This window comes from Pinus tabuliformis, chromosome 9 (genome assembly GCF_031772625.1).
Source record: "Pinus tabuliformis cultivar Carrire ecotype Pingquan chromosome 9, CPIR1, whole genome shotgun sequence".
In the NCBI taxonomy this organism is placed as follows: domain Eukaryota; kingdom Viridiplantae; phylum Streptophyta; class Pinopsida; order Pinales; family Pinaceae; genus Pinus; species Pinus tabuliformis.
The window spans coordinates 451932719-451942035 of NC_142307.1; positions in this window are offsets into that span (position 1 = coordinate 451932719).

A 9317-nucleotide genomic window follows, 5' to 3' on the forward strand; every position below is an offset into this window, starting at 1 on the left:
TATGGTTTTCTGCCCTAGAAGGCAACCCCTCTCTTTGTATGAGGGTATTGTATTTGAGGCTGTGTGATAGATGTGTATTCGGTGAGCGAGAAACAGAGAGGTGAGACAGTGAGAGAAAACAGAGGATATTATATAGGATTTGCTGTAGGTTGTGTCTCTTCATTTTGCTGGATATTAGAAAGGAAGGACTGGTTGTTCAGGGTGGACGTAGTCCAAACTGGGTGAACCACGTATATCTTTGTCTCTCTTGTTTTGTGCGTTTTCTGTGTTTATATTTCTGCAATATTTTATGTGTTACATTGCTCTGTAATATATATTTTTCTAACACATAGTAGCCTGTCCAAGTGCTTTTTCCAAATCTCCTCTCTAATGCAATTCACAGGCAACCTTAATTGGCCATCTAGGGAAGGGGGATACCATAACCTTGTGGATCCAGTGAGAGAAGCTGATGAAATAGGGCATGTAATGAATGGAGGGAAGTGAAAAATGTGGAAACAGGAAAATAGGACCAAGCTACCAAAATCGGGGTTTCCCAAGTAGTGCCCGTACTGAAGCTATAAGCCAATAGGGGAGAAACCACGAGAATATAGTTGAGGGTTAACCGCCCAGTTAAGCTAAGGGAACAAGACTATAATGAAAACCCTTTCTCCTGCCAAGTCATTCAATAATCCATACCCAAGTGTGCCTAAGGAAAACAAGCAGAAGCACCCAATTACATATCATACCTTTGGGATTGAATGACCCACCTTAAAACATATGATCTTGTCTAATGGGCAAGGGTACATATGGCTGTCTCAGGGAGAATAGACATTTGGCACAACATTAGCTACACTGGTGGTTGTCAGGGGCTACTGGCTACTGGCTAAAGACAAATCTAGGAGAAAATGTTTTCCTGTGGAGTCGTCCACTGGTGGTGAGTAACAATGGAGTCGCTCTCATTTATTCAAGATCTATCATTTGAAGAGACTCAACTCATTAACCAAATTGAAAGAAAATCTCTCAACACTATTAAAAATCTTCCAGATTCACTTACAACCAACCCACACACCACCTTGAACTCACATAACACTATACAAAACCCTAACTCAACTTACATCACCAATATCAACTCAAATAATCTGGCCATTGAAGGGACTTGTATAAACCCTATTCTGATATCAGCATGCAGTGCCATGACTACCCTCTTCCACACAAATCTTACATCCACTTTTTTTGGAGGGTCTCGAGCCTTAATTCTCGTATGTGCTGATTCTAGATTCCCCATGTCTAGAACCAAATGGCTCTATCATAGATTCACTAGTGCCTTCCTACATAGATATACTGAAGAAATCAACATTTCCTTTGTACAATTGAGTCTCTCCTACAGACACCTTATCGTTTGAAACCTACATTTCATTTCAAAGTGTCACTATTAGGAAGAAAAATTAAAATTAAAAATTTTGGCTAGGGAAGGAAACCCTTCGGAGCCATCACAAGGTGGTAGAAGTCTGTCTCCTCCCACATATAAGGAAAATTACACTTGGGCCCTTAGAGCACATATTCCCTCTCTCTCTTTCAAGCAATAAAAAATTTTGTCCCTCAATATTAGAGGGGTTGGGGGAGCCTCAAAATTTTCTACTCTCAAAACATTAATTTTCATCCATAGACCCTCTATAATTTTTTCTTTAGGAGACTATGGTCTCTGCTGAAAAATCCAAAGAGGCTCTACATAATGTATGCCAGGATTGGTATTCATGTGAAAATGATTCTAATGGCCTATCTGGTGGACTTATATCTCTTTGGAATTTGAAAGAAGCTTCTTCACATGCATTTTCTTCCATTGTTTGTATCATCTTAGAATGATTCTTCAGAAGTCACCCTACACCCATTAAATTGGTGAGTTATTGTGGGCCATATGGTGAAAGAAAATATTTTTGGGATCTTATTCAAGCAAGTGGTCTACTCTCGGACCAACCTCTCCTCCATGTAGTGAACTTAAATTTTACTACTTCAGTAGAAGAGTCATGTGGTAACCACACCCAGCTTGATCCAATGAGCTCTTATTTCTCATTGATGCTACATAATCATAATCTCCAAGACATAGTTCTTTTTCCATTAGCCCCCAATTGGATAAATTGGAGGACTGGAAAGGATGGCATTGCCAAGTGGTTGTTGATGGCTGAGAAAATGGAGGAAAAGGTGGGGAGGCTCAGTTCGTGGATCTCTCAAGATAAGATCTCGCACCACATGCCTATATTCTTGGAATTGGACTTTGACTCACTCCATAACTATTAACCCCTAAAATTTAATTATTCTTGGCTGGAAGTTGAAGAATTTAGAATTCTAGTGAGGGAGACATGGCTAAATCATCTAGTTTATAATTTCTCCTCTTGTTGGCTTGAAAGATTCATCAGGGAAAAGACCCAAGGTTTAGGCACAACAGGCCAACAGTGGTCCGTTGTAGTCTAGGACAGCGCTGGAATTTTCACTTCACCTTGAAGGGCAAGGAGTCTCACCCAAAGTGCGCTTCGACCAAAAGGGAGAAGGGTTCAACATGGGGTCGAGAGAATATCAACCAGCCATAGGCGATCACACACATATGCATCCATAATACATGAAACAAAGATAACAGTACCCATAACTCATATGCATGGATACATCATAAACAACACAGAACTAACAACATCCTTGCATCGATCTATGAATCACCATTTACATGCAATAGGTATACTATTTAAATTTTTAATAGGCTCACAAAGAATGATGCTCAATACATTAAAAGTCTCAACAACCATAAGATCTATTCATATTAACTTAGCATAACAGAATACAATAGAATCCAACATTTCACCATAAAAATACATAGAATACCCGACTCAGTAGCTCGGGTCAGATCAGCTCTGCAACTCAGTCTCTCAAATCCCAGCTCTCTCTGCTCAGCATCTGCACCTACGTACCTCTTATGCAACCAACTCCTTCTGCCTCTGGCAGGTTCAACAACAACCTTCTTCCTTTCTGTTCTTCTCATTTTATATCCTTCCCAGCTGCCTGGACTGCCAGTTCAAGCTCGGCTGCTTGCTCCCTCGGCTGCTTCTGCGCCTTCCCATCTCCTCGGCTACCTTTGCCTTCCACTGCCACCTTGCCATCACTCCTCCACAACTGTTCATTCCTCCACCCAACCATTGCTGCCATTTGTCCCTTTCCTGCCCCTCGGTCAGTCAAAACTGGTCAAAATCATTCAAAATTAACGAAGGCTCCAACACCTTTGTTATGATAAATTTGGCTAGAAAACTTACGGAACTAAGGAAGGTAGTGGCAGTTTGGGGAAAAAATAGAAAAATGGAGCAATAAGAAGAATTGTTAGCCATTGAAGCAGAGTATGAGCACATTTCTAGAAATTTCTCTCACTCCTTCCCTATAGAATTAGCTCAGAAAATGAGTGTTGTCGAAGCTAGGAAAATAAAGATCTTAAAATTGGAAGAAGAGGCTTAGAGATTGAAAAGCAAGGCAACTTTGATAAAGAATGGGGATGGTAACACCATTCTTTTTCACAAATATGCTAATCATAGAAGAACATTAACTCTATTTAGGAACTTGAGACAAAAGAGGGTAAGTCTGTCCATTCTTCAAAAGAGTTAAAGGAGGCTATCTCTTCATATTTCTCCTCCCTCTTTAAAGAAATGGGTTCCACTAATATCAGTTCACAACTACAACTCATTAAAAATTACTCAAGTTTTTTCACTTAGGAGGAGGTTGTTCAAATTGTTCGCCCTATCTCTCTTGATGAAATCAAAGAGGTTTTGAAACAATTCGCCAAAGATAAAAGTCTAGGTATGGATGTTGGATTATCTAATTATTCCTTTCTTTCTATGACCTTATGGGGTCAAACATATGCTCAAAGGTGGGAGAATCTATAGAAATAGGGAAAGAATCAATAATCATCAATGCCACTTATATTTCCATGATTCCTAAATGCTCAAAGCCTAAGTATTTCTTTGACTTCAGGCCAATCTCCTTAGGTAACTTGGAATATAAACTAATAACAAAGGTCATATCTAATAGGATCAAGTGATTTCTATCCAAGAAAATGTATTCAAATAAATTTGGTTTTCTTGTAGACTGACATATTCATGATGCCATTATAATAAAAAAATAAGTCATTCATTCTATTAAAACAAAAATCCAGAATGCCCATGTGTTGAATATGGACCTCAAAAAATCTTTTGAAAACGTTAATTGGAACTATCTTAGGCTTGTCCTCCCCCAAATTGGAGTGGTCTTGGATGTTACAAACCGCATCACGAGTTGTTTATCTTCAACCAATTTTTCCATCTTAATTAATGGCTCACCCTCTCGAATGTTCACTATCTCTAGAGGACTTAAAAAAGGATGTCTGCTATCACCCCTATTATTTTTGTTGGTGATGGAAGGATTGAGCCTCCTTTTGCTAAAGGAGAAGTGGGAAGGTAATTTAAACGGTATAAAGATAGCACATAAGTTATACATCACCCAACTGCTATTTGTGGACGATGCTATCCTCCTATGGATGGGCATTGTTAAGCAATGGCAATTTTTTGACATAGCCATAAACATTTTATGTAGCATGACAAGAATGGAAATCAATTTGAACAAATCTCCCTTTCATCAATTCTTTGTTAGTTCAACTACTCTCTTTGTAACAACCCTTGGTCGATTTTCCATGTAAATAAAATAAGACCAAGGAAATGGGACACATATTCCAAGCTAAATGTTAGGAAACCACCTTAGTGGGCATCAATTGTGGATTAATAATGGCTATGGAAATTGGCAAAGGAAAAGAGAAAATAATTGACTTTTAATTATGAAATAAAGAAAAATAGAAGAAAAGGAAGGTGAAGAGAAACAAATTTCCATGCAAAGGAAATTAGAGGGAAATTTTAGGAAAATGGAGAAAAAAGGAAGATCAATAATAAAAATACATCAGAGAATCAATTTCTAGGTTTTTTTATGGTTTTGAGTTCAGCTCTCATTTCATTCTCTCATTATCTCATACTCTTGCACACTTAGATCATTATTGGAGCATGCTTGGAGCACTATAGAATTCACTTGGATTTGGAGAAAGCAAGAAAGGAAAGCAAGGAAGCGCAAGGAGACATTTGTATCAGTAGCTATAGTGGACTTACTTCGCAGGTAACATGTTGCATGTGTGATCTCCTTGCTGATTTTTGGATGCATGGTATATGCATGTGGTTCCTTAGTTATGTGTTTTCATTGGCATGAAAATTTCCCTGGATTGACAGTGGTTTCAACCTTTCCTTTCCATTTCTTGGATAACCATGGTGTTGTGGGTTTCCCACTTGTTTTCTGATTGGTTCTTAGGTTCCCTATGGATGTGGGTTGGAAAAAATGCTTTGGAACCCTGGAACAACTTGGGTTGAGTTACTAGTTCCTAGAACCTGTAGGTTGGGACAAACACTCTAGAGCCTTGTGGGTTGAGTTACTAGTCCCTAAAACTGCAAGGCTGGAAAAAATTATATGGATCCATGAATTAGCGATGGGTTGAGTTACCAGGTCCTAGAGCCTTGGATAGTTTGGGTAGAGAATGATCTGGTTGATGTTAGTGATTTTTGGACTAGATAGGTGAGATCATTATGGTTGAGGGTTAAGGTGGTTGTCTAGTCAATTTAGTGTCCTAAATTGCTCTACATAAATTATCAATCTGGGTATCATAAACTAATGAAGTGTGGTGCACCATATGTTCTTAGTTAACCTTTCTCTTACTTCGTTGTTTTATAGTTTATGTTGTTTTTTGGGGTTTTGTTTCTTATGCTTAAGGAAATTAATCTACGAAAGAAAAGCTATGCTTCTAGGTGAAAATCTCTAAATGTTAATGGTCAACTAAATCTAATGACTTTCAATGTTAAAATCTAATTTCTAAAGAAAGGAGAAAAGGAAACAAATCAAAACTTTGAACAATTAGATTAATATAAGCCAACAAAATTTCTATGAAATGAAAAAAAATGATAACAACTAAATGAAGTGTTTTATCACTTTGCTATACAATTTTGGGAGAACTACCTCCTTGTGATAGCATTCTGAGGGATTCAATACTTCATTGTTCTAAAATTGAAAATGAAATTGCAACAAAATCTTTATCATTCTAAAAGAAGTAAACATGAAAATGCAAGGAAAAACTCAGTCATTAGTAAAACATTTCGCCACTTAGTCTTAGGTTCAACCGTCAATGAAGGGCTTTTGGAAATATCTATTTAAATCATGAGTTACTAAATTGATAAGAAAATGGCATTAAGCTATTTAACTCAAAACTAATGAACAACAAGAAATCTCATTCATAAACACAACATTTCGCCATTTAGTTTGAGGGTTAATCATCAACGAAAGGCTCTGGAAATATTTGTTTATATCATGAGTGACTATACTAAGAAGAAAAAGGCATTAAACAGTAAGAAATCTCGTTCATAAACACAAAATTTCACCATTTAGTTTGAGGATAAACCATCAACGAAAGGCTTTGGAAACATTCATTTATGTAATGAGTGACTATTCTAATGAAATTGAAATGGAAAGCAAACACAAAACATGTAAAGGAAAACTAATCTACTTGTGCTCTAATGCTCCAATCACCAACTGGAAAATACTTTCTTGGACTATTTTTCTAAGCATAGATTACATAGTTAGGTATAAGCATATGCACATTATTTTCTAATTTTTAACCACAAATTCACCTAAAAAGGCTAAGAATTAATAAAGTTTGGAAAAACATTAATGTGACCCAATGATAATGAAAGTGAGATGAATGTAGTGACATGGTAGTGAAATGGAGGTGATATAATGGACATAATAGTGAAAGTTAATGGAAATGAATGACAATTTCAAGACCCAACATACCCCCCAACTGACACTATTGCATGTCCTCATGCAATATATATATATTACATTAATTATTTTGATCTTTGAGCTTTGGCTTATCTTTGCATGATATCATTTGATAACTTCATACTTTTGCAAAGTGTTTTACTTGAATTGCAACAAGGTTGGTTCTTGTGTTACAACCATATTTTGTTGTTGCATTCTATTTTGATCTTTGAACTTTGCATAATGATATTTTGATTATTGTTGCAAAATATATCTTTATTGGATTGTATGATGGTTGGTTCTTGTGTGACAACCATGATTGTGTTTGTATCCAATTATCCTTTAAGCACTTTTGAAAACCATTGTATGCTCATAATAATAATGTAATAGTTAGCATATTTTGGAAGCATGTGGGCTTTTGAATATGATATGAACATGGAAAGATATGAATATGAATATATCCCCCCCCCAAAAAAAAATAATGGTATTGGCTATTTTATGAAATGAGGAAGAGAAATGTTTTTCCAACAATTATCATTCTAGCTTTTTATGGAATTCTATGGTCAAAAGTTAGAAAATGACGTACCTTAACTTACCCTTTGAAATGGATGAGTTGTATGTGTGGTGGCTACAAAATTATGATCATAATCTTCTTCAAGTGGTTGGACAAAAAGAGTCATGGATAAAAGAGTCAAGTTGAATTTTTATTGCTTCTACTAGAACTTGTTGAATCTATTGTTGAATAGCGCTGATCTGTTTTATATCTGCTCCAAAAATGATGAAAATAATAGTCTTCATGTCTTCAAAACCCATTGGCATAATTCCTACTATGTGAAGAGATGTTCTGATGTCGAACATAGTAGGAAATTTTTGACTTAGTGGCCATTAATGGATGCCACTAGTCAACACGAGAACTCTCACCATTGATGACAATGAGAGTCAATATGCCTAAACACATCTTGCTAGATACGAATAAATTTGCCGATGTCGAGTCACCTGGAAGATCTGATGAACAAGGGAGATTAATGTATTCCCATTGTTTTTCGGCATGAGGACTTGCCATTAAGGCATGCAAGCCTCAAGGTGTTTTTGCAAGGAACTTAGACTCAAAGGACTATGGATTCAATAATTTGCATTGAAGTAGGGTTTATTTGCGAAATGAAAATGACAGAAAGGGAAAACGAAAATGGTATATGGAAATGGAAAGTAGTAATGACAATGGGCAATAAACATGTAACTGAGCCTCTTGCTTTTATCTGTGGGTTAGGAGTGGACAAAAAGTAATGGAAAGTGTATGTGAATGTAAATGGAAAATATGAAGGGAAATGAGGTCAATGGTTTATTATGAGGTATGGATGTAATGGAGACAATAGTATCTAAAAGTTTTTCAAGTGTTTGGATTTGATTTTGCATTAGCATGTTTCTTCTTTGTTGTTGATCATCCTCTTATGAAACAAATTAGTCTCTTAAGAGAGACACTATTCACTTGTAGTCATTTGTCCTTCCTCCTAGAACCTGCAGAAAAAACTAATACTTCTTCTGCAATTGAATGTAAGATTATCAAAGGAGAGAGGTGATCAATCTCTTTAGTTATGATATTTACACACAAAACTAAGAATTAGTATTAATGAAACAAGTTCACAAAGGAAAACCAAAAGAATTTATACCTGCTTCAGAATTAGTGCCTCAAGTTAACTGTTGTATCTTTTCAGCCATTTATTTCATTATTTACTATTTCAAATACTGATGATTGATTTCTCATTGTGTAGATCTCATTGATATCTTTCCAATGACACTTGAATCATTGAAATCTGATTTTGTATGAGAAAGTTAGGCTGATTTGAACAGTGAGGTTTTTTAGTTGCAAAATTGATGTTTAGCTGCGGAATGGCTTTAGATACGGAACAACTTTAGTTGCGGAACAGGGCCCAGTTTATATAGCTAAAAATCTTGAATAGAAATTTAACCATTCATTTTTCATCATCAGTCCAAAATTAATCAACACCTTGCAGGAAATTGAGCAAATAATCTACTCATTTCATTGATTCAATTTATTTTTTTTACCTGTGAATCTTTGGTTTTGTTTTTTTTGTTTTTATTTTGCTCCTTGACATGCGGCGACTTAGTGATAACACACACCTTGAAAATGGTGATGGCTTCTTCATTTTGAGACAATGAACCAAATCCGAATTCATGCCCTGATATTTTCCAAGCTACCCATGTAGTCATTTTTTCCTCTTGATACTCAGAACCTGCAAAAGTGTGAAAGTAGCTGCGGAACAGCCATAGGTTCTTATAGTTGACTTCCCTTTGACCGGAGTCCTCCTCATTGATCTAGGCTAGATGGATAGGATACGATCCATGCTCTGATGTTTTCCAAGCTACCCATATGGTCCTTTTCCTCTCTTGACACCTGTAACCTACAAAAGCATGGAGATGGCTGCAGAACAACCGATTAGCTGCGGAGAAAGGCTACATTCCGT